This window comes from Gossypium arboreum, chromosome 4 (assembly GCF_025698485.1).
Source record: "Gossypium arboreum isolate Shixiya-1 chromosome 4, ASM2569848v2, whole genome shotgun sequence".
NCBI classification, from domain to species: domain Eukaryota; kingdom Viridiplantae; phylum Streptophyta; class Magnoliopsida; order Malvales; family Malvaceae; genus Gossypium; species Gossypium arboreum.
The window spans coordinates 70,089,236-70,103,535 of record NC_069073.1 but is presented as its reverse complement, the minus strand read 5'-3'; the positions used below and the strand labels follow the sequence as shown (position 1 = coordinate 70,103,535).

The 14,300-nt window shown below is 35.8% G+C and overlaps 1 long non-coding RNA gene across 2 annotated transcripts; it reads left to right on the top strand.

Moving 5' to 3' along the window:
- The first annotated feature begins 3,347 nt into the window (after positions 1-3,347).
- LOC128291899 (uncharacterized) lies at positions 3,348-6,543 on the top strand. Of its 2 annotated transcripts, XR_008281880.1 has the most exons (4): positions 3,348-3,502; positions 3,729-3,805; positions 4,182-4,267; positions 6,236-6,543. It is a non-coding gene; the product is annotated as an uncharacterized LOC128291899 (long non-coding RNA). The 2 variants fall into 2 exon arrangements; XR_008281881.1 differs by having other exon boundaries at positions 3,348-3,805.
- Positions 6,544-14,300: the final 7,757 nt, after the last annotated feature.

The window sequence follows — 14,300 nt, the reverse complement described above, 5'->3', positions numbered from 1 at the left end:
TATTTGAGCTAGGGTTGATGTTCAGGGTTTGACCCATGTGTAACATTTATGTATTTTGATGTTTCATGGTAGATTATGAAAGTTTGATGTGTGATAACTTTTACTAAGTGATTTTTCATGAAAACACCTAAAAAGGACATATTTGTAAAAGTTATCAAATGTGTAGTAAAAATCTGATTTGATGAAAAATGTGGGCTAATACAAGCATGTGTGTGGGTCGGCTAAGCTTGAGTAACAAAGAAATTGAATGCATTTCATGGTACGAGCCTAAGGACTAATTTGTAAATATGTAAAAGTTTAAGGGTAAAACTATAATTTTTCCAAAGTATGGTTTTTGGACTGATTTGAACAATGTGATAATTAAATTAGCTAAATTTTCTATTATAGATAAAAAAAACGAAGTCCGGACCTAGACTGGGGAAAGAACAAGGTTGTGGACTAATCGAATTAGTTAGCCATATTTTGTACCGAGGTAAGTTTATTTGTAAATAATGCAATATTATGATCATATTTTTAATGCATTAATATTGTATAAATTGTATAATTGATTCGATGAAAAAATTCGACAAGTTCCGATAAGAGAGAGAAAATCCCATTTGAACCTTAGGAATAGAATAGGATACGAGTGACATGTCACTATGACCCCATGTGATGTATATGATTATGTGATCTGGGTGCTAGTCATGTACATCCTACTAGTGGCTAGGTAGCCTGGCAAGTCTTGTAGATACCTCACAGCTTGTGTGAGCAACCCATGTAGCTACGTCTTGGCCGTCAGCTTGTGTGAGCAGACCCGTGATTAGCTCGAGAGCAAGCCTTTATGTGATATGAAAAAGGAGGTAGCTTTGGCTACATATGTGGCACTTGTGTGCAAAGAGCTTTCGTGTATCCGTTTAGTATTCCAAGTGTTCAACGGGTATGTAAAAACGAGAAAAAGTATGATAAGTCACGAGTTGGTAGAGGTATGTACGAAAAACTCACAAGACTGGCTTATTAAGTGATGAGCTTTTGGTAAGATTAAGAATGATAAAGTTATGCTTATGAAACCATGACGATAAATATGTGATTTTGGTTAAGTTAAATTGTATGATATTCATGCGAAATGTTGTTTAATATTGTTTATTATTGCATGTGAACTTACTAATCTTTATTCTTACTCCCCTTTCTTTCCATTTTCATATAGTATTGCCAAGCTAGCTCGAGAATCGAAGGATGTTAGAGCTCGATTCACATTATCAAATTACTCGTTTGGGTATTCATGACTTCATATTTTAAGTATAGCTTATATAGGGGACTTGGCCTTTTTGTTTACATGTCATATTAATTTGGCCAAGTGTGTTGGCTTATAATGATTTGATTATTCATTTTGTATATGGCCATGAGATATGGCTTATATTGATTATTGGGTTGTAAGCCTATTTATACATGCATGCATGTATCTATTCCCTTTAGATGTGGTTTGTGATTGTGTATATGATGGGTTATGTTATTGGTTATGAATGCTTGTTGATTTAATTGAGATGAGTTGGTACCATGATAGCTAAGGTTCCAATGTGAAAAATGGAAGCAAACTTATAATTCTTAATGTATAAGAATTGGTAAATTTGGCTTGACAAAGTATAGTGTCTTGTGCATGAATAAGTTGATATGGTGTTGCCATGAACATGACTTGTTTGATGATTTTTAAGTACTCAATTATGCCATGTTAAGTACCTTAAAAGTTATGTATGTGCTTGAGTATATAAGGGTGGAAAATGGCTTGGAAAATAGCCTCAAAATTGTCAACACGGGTAGAGACACAGGCATGTGTCTAGGCCGTATGTGACACACGATCTGCCCTAAAGGCATGTGATCTGGCCGTGTGTCCCCTACAACTTATTTTTGAAAAACAAAATGTCCAGTAGCAAGTACACGGGCATGAGACACGGCCATGTGAGGGACACGGCCTTAAGACATGGGCGTGTGCCCAGGCCGTGTGAAGTCTGCACCTTAATTGCAAATTAAGTTCACCACACGGCCTAGCACATGGGCATGTGACTTGGCCGTGTATCCCTATTTTGTTGATGATGTCATAAATAGAGAGTTACACGTGCTGAGGACACGGGTGTGTGGGACCATACAGCCTACCCACACGAGCGTGTAACCCTCCAAAGCATGAAAATTTCTAAGTGTTGTAAAAAATTTTAAAAATTCTCAGTTTAGTCCCAAACCACTCCCAATGAATGTTTTAGGCCTCGTAGGCTCGTAATAGGGACGATATGAATGTATATAAAAAGTTTTCATTTGGATGGAAATTTATGTCTCAGTTTTCCATAATTTCTTGTGTATAAGTCTGGTAATGCCTCGTACCCTATTTTGGCATCGAATACGGTTAAGGGGTGTTACACATTAAACATGAATTAATATCCCAGAAATATTAAAACAAGAAATAAGCACACATAATTGAGAACAAGAATCAAGTATTTATCTCGTAAAAACAAAAATTTAAATAAAAGGACTCATCATAGGTTTCATCCTCCCTAGGTATCTAAGGAATTTAGTTCATAATCCTAAATAGAAACATCTAAATTTTAGAATAACCTTAAGACATAAAGAAACTCAGTAAAACTTTGAAAGAATTTAAAGGGAGATCATCAATCTTGGTGGAGATTCGCTTACGAGTTGGCTACGACAGTGTTCATCAAGTGTTTTCTTCAATGTTCTCTGATTGCTCCCTAATCTCTTCTTCGAATAGGTATTTATAGACTTTAGAATGCTCAAAAATCCTAAAAATTGGGTTATTCGGCGTATTTAGAAAGTAGGATGCGAAATCGACATGGGATGGCACATGGGCATGTGCCCAGCCCGTCTGGCTCTTAAAGACAGCTCTATTTGTCGGAATTTGGCTTGTTATTCACTCCTTTTGTGACACCCCTAATTTGACCCTAGTTGAAAAGTGGTTTCGGGACCACAAAATCGAGTCATAAAAATAATTAGCCGTCATATTTTATGACTATTATATGTGAATACGAATGTGTGAAAGTTTTAAGCTTTGATTTAGTAAATTGTATGTGAATTTAGTCAATAGGACTTATGTGCGACACTTTTGAAATGTGATAGGTCAAAATATAAGGATCTATTAGTGCATGAAATAAAAAGGGGGGACTTGCATGTCAATTTCCCCCCTAATTTGGTAGTGGCCGCCATGAGCATGAGAGGGACAAAATGTTATGGGGTGAAACATGTTGGAAACATGTTGTGTTAGTGTGTTAGGGAGAAAGAATAAAATAAAGGGTTAGTAATAAAGAAATGAAAAGGAGGGTGATGAGAAAAAAAAAGGGTTGTCTCATCCATGTTCCCCCATTGCCGTGACTTGAGAAGCAAAAGAAAAGAAGAAATCGGTTCTTCTTAGCTGAAATGAAAAGAAGAAGAAAGGAATGAAGCTAGAAAGGAGAGGGCAGCTGCATGTAGTGGAAAACCATGGAATTTGTTTGCTTAGAAGTTAAAATTTTCAAGTAGAAGGGTAACTCTTCTAAACTCTCCCTTGCCCATAGCTTTTCGTTGACAAATTCTGGTTGCATTGTTGATTTGAGCTTGACGAATATGTGGGAGAAGAGAAGATTCTCTTTTCTAGTTGCAAATGTTGCATGTCTAGTAGATGAAGAGTTTCTCACTTGTGTTAAAAGAATCTAGTGAATGCTTGTGTTGTTATAATCTATTTTTGTAACTTTGGGGTTGATTGTATTTAGCTAACAAGGTAGGAGAAGGTGGTAGTAGACAAGGGAAAGAGCAAATTGAATAGGTGGAATCGGTGTTGGGAGCCTTGGTGAGTTTTCCTTGAACTTTTATTTTCTTGTGTTTGATAATTGTTGAAACCGTTAAATTGCTGTCCGAATTTTACCTTGTTGGTATCGTTAATTGCTGCCCTGTTCATGCTGTCTAAATGTTGTCATATTAATGCTGTCCGAATCAGCCTCCGAATGTGATATATTACAGCAATTAAGCCAAGTGTTATGGGTCCTCTTAGGCTGCCCACAACGCAACCTTTCAATACTAATGTTACCATGAATTAACCTTCAATTGATGGTGTGGTGTATGATCTCATAACTCGGTTTGGTATTGAGATAAAGATTAAATGATATGTGATTGTTAAGTGAATAATATTAGTTAAGTACTTAAGCAAATCTATTGTTTTACTTAAGCTTAAGAGCAAAGAGGATCAAAGTCGGATAGGGGAAAAGAGAGTAAACGAATAGCCGTGGACATCTAATCGTCGACCACTCCCGAGGTAAGTTTTAAGTATTAAACGTTGAGTAAATTCAATCATATTAGGACATAATGAGTTGATTTAATAAGATATGATGTGGCCATGATATGTCTTAAACTCAAATGGTAAGTTCATAAGTGTTTGGACTTGGAAATTTAAGAGCAAATGTAATAGTTTGCTTGGGACAGCAGCAGTAACGTGATTTTAGAAAATCACTATAAATTGTTTGTGTGGAATTATAGGCTGAATAAAATATGTAATCAAAGCTTAGTTGGTCTAGTTTCCTATAAAAGAGACCGTGGAAGCAAAGAAATTTCCTATAAAGAGATATTTAAAGTTGTGTGGGACAGGGTCAGAATGACACCGAAATCCCTGTTCTGTTTTGAGAAAATCACTATAATTTGTACAAAAATGGTTACAAGATAAAATTTATATGCTTAGACTCCTTAATGAGTCTAGTTTCAAATGAAATCAAATAGAACATACTTTGAATTCTGTACAATGAGAATTTTGATAAGTAGTGAAGACTGGTCAGGTTAGTCAAACAGTGAAACAGGGAAACTTTAAGAAAAATCTGGTATTGATTGGCCAAACCAAAATTCTGAAAAATTTATAGATGGAAGATATACGAGTCTATATTCAGGGAAAATTAACGGCACTTCATTTGGAGTTTCGTAGCTCCATTTATGAATAATTTAATGACTGTTGCTCAGGAAAAACAGCTTGTGCTGAATTTGGGATTTTGTTGTAAACCTTAATAAAACCATTTGAGTTGCTTATAAGCCATTGCTGAAATTGATATACAAGTTAAATATATATATGTGTGGTAAAGCCAAATGGCTAGTGTGAAATATGTATGTGATATATGTGTGGTAAAGCCAAATGGCTAGTGTGAAATATGTATGTGATATATGTGTGGTAAAGCCAAATGGCTAGTGTGAAATATGTATGTGATATATGTGTGGTAAAGCCAAATGGCTAGTGTGAAATATGTATGAGATATATGTGTGGTAAAGCCAAATGGCTAGTATGAAACATGTATGAGATGTATATATGTGATAAGGCCGAATGGCCGATGTGATGAATGTCAAAGTGTATATAAGTGATAAGGCCGAATGGCCAATGCGATGAATATGAAAGTGTATAAATGTGATAAGTCCCGAGGGGCATTTGTGTCAAGATTATATCCGGTTAAAACCCCGCAGGCATTATGCGAGAATATTATCTGATTAATGTCCGTAGGCTTCGTGCTCGTACTAGATCCGAGCTTTAAAGACCCATCGCTAAAGGCTAGGATTCAAGTAAGACTTTGATATTGAGTATCCGCATTAAGTTACCATCAAATAAGTATTATGTATTTAAGATGTTCAGTACGATTACTTACCCATCGGTGGGGTGATTTCGAGGTGAATTATCGTGATCGAGAGGTAGGTAAATGTGACTAATATTATAACTCCAAATATGAGAATGATCTAATTGGTAATGGTATGTTGTATAGTAAAGTATGCGATGAAATATTCTTATGTATTAGTGCATATTCTGCCCAAAAGCCTATGATTTGAGTATGGGTTGGGTTGAGCTAGATGTGCCAAGACAAGGTAAGGATTATGATTTGTAAGCTTACGATATGTGATAAGGAATATGTTTGGTTCTTTATGTGCCTATGGTAATTTAGTACTTGTCATGTTGAAATACTTAAAAGCATGGATGTGATTATGAACAAGTGGAAAGGATTATTGAAGTTGAAAATCGATGAAGAATGTGCTTGGGAAATATTTGACCATCTAGGTCATTATTATTCGAAAGTATTTATGTGGCAGCCAAGTGTTGCGTTTAATGATATTATAGATCGAGATGAAGCCCTGGATTAACTTCATCGAACAGTTGATATGAACGACCAATGATAGTGATTGAGAACACTTTGTTTTGCTTAAAACTTACTAAGCATTAAATGCTTACTCCGCTTTCTCTGCTTTCTCTGTTTTATAGATTTTGCTCGTTAGCTATCGGATTCGGGATCATTGAAGTCGAAGTCATCCACACTATCAAAGCCCCCATTTTGGTACAATTTTGGTTGAACTTTGAAATGGCATGTATAGGACTACCCTTTTGTTGTAGGTTATGTACCTTTCGGTTTTGTGTAAATTCGGATAGCCATGCGAAAATGGCTTATATACGTTTCTAGCATAGTACTATAATCGTTTGTATGTTGATCATTATGAGGTATGGAATTGTTTTGAAACGATTAGCCATTGGAATGGTTAATCATGATCACACCTTGTGCTATGTATGCAAAAGGGCCAATTGAATCATGGAAACCATGAAATAGGTCAAGCCTACCTTAAAGGCAGATGCTGACAGCAGCAGTGATGTGGATGTGAAAATCACTAAAATAGTAGGAATGGTATTAAATAGTGAATAAATTATGTAAATGAACCTTGATGAATCTAATTTCATATAGAAGAAACGAAACGGTCATATGAGTTATATATTAAGAGATATTAAAGTTCTCGTGAAACAGGGCCAGAACGGTTTCTGGATCCCCTGTTCCGACTTTGGAAATTCATTTTAAATTAACCAGAGATAATTAGGAGTCATTCCATATATGTATAGATTCCTCTCTGAGTTTAGTTTCTATAGAAACAAACGGCATCAGTATTGAAGCCCTGTACAGGGTGATATCCAATTCGTAATGCACGAAGGTCAGTGCAGTCGGTCCCTGCAACAGGGGAGACTTTAACTAATAAACTGTACTAATTGGCCGGACCAAAAATTCTAGAAAAAAATATGTTGATGGACTTATGAGTCTAGTTTCAGGGAAAAATTACGAAACTGATTTTCGAGCTTTAAAACTCAAGATATGATTTTTAAAGCGACAGTGACGCAGTAACCAGCTAGTCTGGAAAATTTTTTTATGGATTTGTGAAAACAATTAAGCTAAGTCTGTGTGTACCTTGTGTTCGACTCGTAACGGACTCGTGCACGGGTGTTACAATTTTATTGGTATCGAGCTACGGTTTAGTCGATTCTAGGACTACCGTAATACGTTTGGGTCTAGCTATACATGCCATTATGTGATTATTTGATAGTGTGGTGATTTCGACAATTGAAAATGTGTTTATTTATTGTAATGAATTCGATCCCGATCGAGTCAGAAAGAGATGGTATTGAGAGGACTGAGACATGCTTATGATGTGTCAATATTAAGAAGGGTATAACATAAGTACGTTTTGAGTAAGTGAATTTGGTATTTAATTTAAAATGCCATGATATACATGTATGATAGATGAATGATGTCCCATTGTCCTTATCATAATAAGGTTATTAGAGAAATGAACAAAGGAAGAGATTGGGGATATATGCTTTTGTGTGATTACTTATTGAGCTGAAAGTTTAGTAAAAGAAGCATACATGTATTAGATTTGAATGATATTTACGACTTAAAGTCAAGAATCATGTTATATGTTTACATGTGAATGAATTGATTAAATTATAAATGTGATTTGTGCCATGTGAAACATGATAACATGTGAATAAATATGTATGAGACTCTCATGATGTGAATCCGAGTTTAAAGACCCGCTGACTGTATGAAGAGATTATGTCCGGTAAAGACCCGATGGCTAGGTACGAGATTATGTCCGGATTAAAATTACTGGCTTTGTGTGGAGATTTCATCCGAGCTAAAGGTCTCGACGATGATCCGGCTAAGTCCCAAGAGCATTCGTGCTAGTGATATATCCGGCTAAGTCCCGAAGAGCATTCGTGCTAGTGATATATCCGGCTAAGTTCAAGAGCATTCGTGCTAGTGATATATCCGGCTAAGTTCAAGAGCATTCATGCTAGTGACGATCCGGACTAAGTTCAAGAGCATTCGTGCTAGTGATGTATCCGGACTAAGTTCAAGAGCATTCGTGCTAGTGATGTATCCGGCTAGGTCCCGAAGAGTAATCATCTTTGGTGACGTATTCGGCCTCCGTGCCTAGTAGGCTTCGTGCCGTAAATTGAGCAAAGTTTAAGTGTTCATTATTATACTGAATTCAAATTTATATGAGACGATATGTTTAAAAGTGTACATACGTGATGTTTATAGACTTGGGTAAGTCATTTCAATGTGTAATAACGAATGAATAAGAGCACTAAGTGTGTGAAGTGGAATTCATGTAAGACCTCGTCTGGGACGAAGGCATTGATTTGAGATAATGTGTAAGACCATGCCTGGGACATGGCATCGGCTCGATATGTGAGAATATGTAAGACCATATCTAGGATATGGCATTGTAAGAGCCATATGTGCTTGAATTAGTTGAGCCCTTACAAGTAAGTATTCGCTCAGTTGATAAACGAGCTACCGGCCTTTGGCTAAGTTGATCTTTTGTGTATGAACATAAGGGTTGGTAATGTGAAGTAAGTTCTTGAGTAAATAGAGCTTAAATTATGATTTGATTAGATCATGTTTTAAGCAAATCGAAATCATGCTCTTGGTGTGTGGCTATTGAGCCGAAATTGTAAATATGATAAGTGTCTTGTGTTTGAGCTTTGGTAATGAGAATGTAATAAGAATGTGTATTGATTTGTTGATATATGTGCTTGGTTATTTGAATGGTATCTGGGCTAAGTCCCGAAGGCTTTTGTGCGAGTTACTAAATCCGGGCTAATTCCCGAAGGCAATTGTGTGAATCACTATAACCGGGCTATGTCCCGAAGACAATCGAGTGAGTCGCTATATCCGGTTAAATCCCGAAGGTACGTGATTCGGAAATGAGCAATCTTGCTGTAAAAATTTCAGTTAATACGCTTGCAAAAATTCTAGCAATGAGGTATGTTAGTATGTGCTGAATGAATTAAATGTTCAGGTGTGTGGAAGTTGAATTTTCTGTTGGAAATAAGTTAAGTTGAATATTGAGATACGATGGAGTTATAAAGGATATTTATTGGGATGTTTGAGTATATTTATACTTTCGGTCAGGTTACAGCTTATACATGAATGAAAATGTGGGTTACAAATATGTGGGTTGATGATGTGAATTATACATGTTAATATGTGCTTAATATGTGTTTGAAATGCATTTGTGAATTAAATTAAGTGATTATTGCTTATGAAATCAAGAAAATGAGATATATGTGCATACTTGTAGAAATGCTCATATGAATATAATTCAATAAGAGGACGTTATCCTAAACTATGCATCGGTAGAAATTTTCGGGGACGAAAATCCCTAAAGGAGGGAGAGTTGTGACACCCTAATTTGACCCTAGTTGAAAAGTGGTTTCGGGACCACAAAATCGAGTCATAAAATAATTAGCGTCATATTTTATGACTATTATATGTGAATACTGAATGTGTGAAAGTTTTAAGCTTTGATTTAGTAAATTGTATGTGAATTTAGTCAATAGGACTTATGTGCGACACTTTTGAAATGTGATAGGTCAAAATATAAGGATCTATTAGTGCATGAAATAAAAGGGGGACTTGCATGTCAATTTCCCCTAATTTGGTAGTGGCCGCCATGAGCATGAGAGGGACAAAATGTTATGGGGTGAAACATGTTGGAAACATGTTGTGTTAGTGTGTTAGGGAGAAAGAATAAAATAAAGGGGTTAGTAATAAAGAAATGAAAAGGGAGGGTGATGAGAAAAAAAAAAAGGTTGTCTCATCCATGTTCCCCCCATTGCCGTGACTTGAGAAGCAAAAGAAAAGAAGAAATCGGTTCTTCTTAGCTGAAATGAAAAGAAGAAGAAAGGAATGAAGCTAGAAAGGAGAGGGCGGCTGCATGTAGTGGAAAACCATGGAATTTGTTTGCTTAGAAGTTAAAATTTTCAAGTAGAAGGGTAACTCTTCTAAACTCTCCCTTGCCCATAGCTTTTCGTTGACAAATTCTGGTTGCATTGTTGATTTGAACTTGACGAATATGTGGGAGAAGAGAAGATTCTCTTTTCTAGTTGCAAATGTTGCATGTCTAGTAGATGAAGAGTTTCTCACTTGTGTTAAAAGAATCTAGTGAATGCTTGTGTTGTTATAATCTATTTTTGTAACTTTGGGGTTGATTGTATTTAGCTAACAAGGTAGGAGAAGGTGGTAGTAGACAAGGGAAAGAGCAAATTGAATAGGTGGAATCGGTGTTGGCAGCCTTGGTGAGTTTTCCTTGAACTTTTATTTTCTTGTGTTTGATAATTGTTGAAACCGTTAAATTGCTGTCCGAATTTTACCTTGTTGGTATCGTTAATTGCTGCCCTGTTCATGCTGTCTAAATGTTGTACTATTAATGCTGTCCGAATCAGCCTCCGAATGTGATATATTACAGCAATTAAGCCAAGTGTTGCGGGTCCTCTTAGGCTGCCCACAACGCAACCTTTCAATACTAATGTTACCATGAATTAACCTTCAATTGATGGTGTGGTGTATGATCTCATAACTCGGTTTGGTATTGAGATAAAGATTAAATGATATGTGATTGTTAAGTGAATAATATTAGTTAAGTACTTAAGCAAATCTATTGTTTTACTTAAGCTTAAGAGCAAAGAGGATCAAAGTCGGATAGGGAAAAGAGAGTAAGCGAATAGCCGTGGACATCTAATCGTCGACCACTCCCGAGGTAAGTTTTAAGTATTAAACGTTGAGTAAATTCAATCATATTAGGACATAATGAGTTGATTTAATAAGATATGATGTGGCCATGATATGTCTTAAACTCAAATGGTAAGTTCATAAGTGTTTGGACTTGGAAATTTAAGAGCAAAATGTAATAGTTTGCTTGGGACAGCAGCAGTAACGTGATTTTAGAAAATCACTATAAATTGTTTGTGTGGAATTATAGGCTGAATAAAATATGTAATCAAAGCTTAGTTGGTCTAGTTTCCTATAAAAGAGACCGTGGAAGCAAAGAAATTTCCTATAAAGAGATATTTAAAGTTGTGTGGGACAGGGTCAGAATGACACCGAAATCCCTGTTCTGTTTTGAGAAAATCACTATAATTTGTACAAAAATGGTTACAAGATAAAATTTATATGCTTAGACTCCTTAATGAGTCTAGTTTCAAATGAAATCAAATAGAACATACTTTGAATTCTGTACAATGAGAATTTTGATAAGTAGTGAAGACTGGTCAGGTTAGTCAAACAGTGAAACAGGGGAAACTTTAAGAAAAATCTGGTATTGATTGGCCAAACCAAAAATTCTGAAAAATTTATAGATGGAAGATATACGAGTCTATATTCAGGAAAAATTAATGGCACTTCATTTGGAGTTTCGTAGCTCCATTTATGAATAATTTAATGACTGTTGCTCAGGAAAAACAGCTTGTGCTGAATTTGGGATTTTGTTGTAAACCTTAATAAAACCATTTGAGTTGCTTATAAGCCATTGCTGAAATTGATATACAAGTTAAATATATATATGTGTGGTAAAGCCAAATGGCTAGTGTGAAATATGTATGTGATATATGTGTGGTAAAGCCAAATGGCTAGTGTGAAATATGTATGTGATATATGTGTGGTAAAGCCAAATGGCTAGTGTGAAATATGTATGTGATATATGTGTGGTAAAGCCAAATGGCTAGTGTGAAATATGTATGAGATATATGTGTGGTAAAGCCAAATGGCTAGTATGAAACATGTATGAGATGTATATATGTGATAAGGCCGAATGGCCGATGTGATGAATGTCAAAGTGTATATAAGTGATAAGGCCGAATGGCCAATGCGATGAATATGAAAGTGTATAAATGTGATAAGTCCCGAGGGGCATTTGTGTCAGTACTATATCCGGGTTAAAACCCCGCAGGCATTATGCGAGAATATTATCCTGATTAATGTCCGTAGGCTTCGTGCTCGTACTAGATCCGAGCTTTAAAGACCCGACTGCTAAAGGCTAGGATTCAAGTAAGACTTTGATATTGAGTATCTGCATTAAGTTACCATCAAATAAGTATTATGTATTTAAGATGTTCAGGTACGTATTACTTACCCATCGGTGGGGTGATTTCGAGGTGAATTATCAGTATCAGAGAGGTAGGTAAATGTGACTAATATTATAACTCCAAATATGAGAATGATCTAATTGGTAATGGTATGTTGTATAGTAAAGTATGCGATGAAATATTCTTATGTATTAGTGCATATTCTGCCCAAAAGCCTATGATTTGAGTATGGGTTGGGTTGAGCTAGATGTGCCAAGACAAGGTAAGGATTATGATTTGTAAGCTTACGATATGTGATAAGGAATATGTTTGGTTCTTTATGTGCCTATGGTAATTTAGTACTTGTCATGTTGAAATACTTAAAAGCATGGATGTGATTATGAACAAGTGGAAAGGATTATTGAAGTTGAAAATCGATGAAGAATGTGCTTGGGAAATATTTGACCATCTAGGTCATTATTATTCGAAAGTATTTATGTGGCAGCCAAGTGTTGCGTTTAATGATATTATAGATCGAGATGAAGCCCTGGATTAACTTCATCGAGCAGTTGATATGAACGACCAATGATAGTGATTGAGAACACTTTGTTTTGCTTAAAACTTACTAAGCATTAAATGCTTACTCCGCTTTCTCTGTTTCTCTGCTTTTATAGATTTTGCTCGTTAGCTATCGGATTCGGGATCATTGAAGTCGAAGTCATCCACACTATCAAAGCCCCATTTTGGTACAATTTTGGTTGAACTTTGAAATGGCATGTATAGGACTACCCTTTTGTTGTAGGTTATGTACCTTTCGGTTTGTGTAAATTCGGATAGCCATGCGAAAATGGCTTATATACGTTTCTAGCATAGTACTATAATCGTTTGTATGTTGATCATTATGAGGTATGGAATTGTTTTGAAACGATTAGCCATTGGAATGGTTAATCATGATCACACCTTGTGCTATGTATGCAAAGGGGCCAATTGAATCATGGAAACCATGAAATAGGTCAAGCCTACCTTAAAGGCAGATGCTGACAGCAGCAGTGATGTGGATGTGAAAATCACTAAAAATAGTAGGAATGGTATTAAATAGTGAATAAATTATGTAAATGAACCTTGATGAATCTAATTTCATATAGAAGAAACGAAACGGTCATATGAGTTATATATTAAGAGATATTAAAGTTCTCGTGAAACAGGGCCAGAACGGTTTCTGGATCCCTGTTCCGACTTTGGAAATTCATTTTAAATTAACCAGAGATAATTAGGAGTCATTCCATATATGTATAGATTCCTCTCTGAGTTTAGTTTCTATAGAAACAAACGGCATCAGTATTGAAGCCCTGTACAGGGAGATATCCAATTCGTAATGCACGAAGGTCAGTGCAGTCGGTCCCTGCAACAGGGGAGACTTTAACTAATAAACTGTACTAATTGGCCCGACCAAAAATTCTAGAAAACAATATGTTGATGGACTTATGAGTCTAGTTTCAGGGAAAAATTACGAAACTGATTTTCGAGCTTTAAAACTCAAGATATGATTTTTAAAGCGACAGTGACGCAGTAACCAGCTAGTCTGGAAAATTTTTTTTATGGACTGTGAAAACAATTAAGCTAAGTCTGTGTGTACCTTGTGTTCGACTCCGGTAACGGACTCGGGTATGGGGTGTTACACCTTTCACTCCCAAATGCTCTTCTAAGTATAAAAACATGAATTTAAAAGATTAGGAGCATTAATTTCACTAATTTACATAATTAATCATCCAAAGACACATTAAGAATAAGATTAAAATATGTTACTTTTATAGCTTATCACATACAGGGTTCCTTCATCTTCCTTCGCTTGAGAAGAGCCTAAATTGTGCTATTGTACCAAACCTTTTAGCACCCTCAACACGATCCAATCTACATGATCCGAATTTCGGGTGTTACATCTTTCTTACATATGCAATTGAAAATTTCCTCTTTATGAGAGTAACAGAATCTCCTGTGGCATACATTGTAGGTTACATCTTCAACTCAATAAAAAATTAGACTTTCCTACATTCTTTCTTAGTCTCCTATGTACAACTTGGAGTGCTACCTATTTATCTAGGCATAGTACTTTAGCTATAAACATATTGAATGTGTAACAGTCCGATTTTAAGTC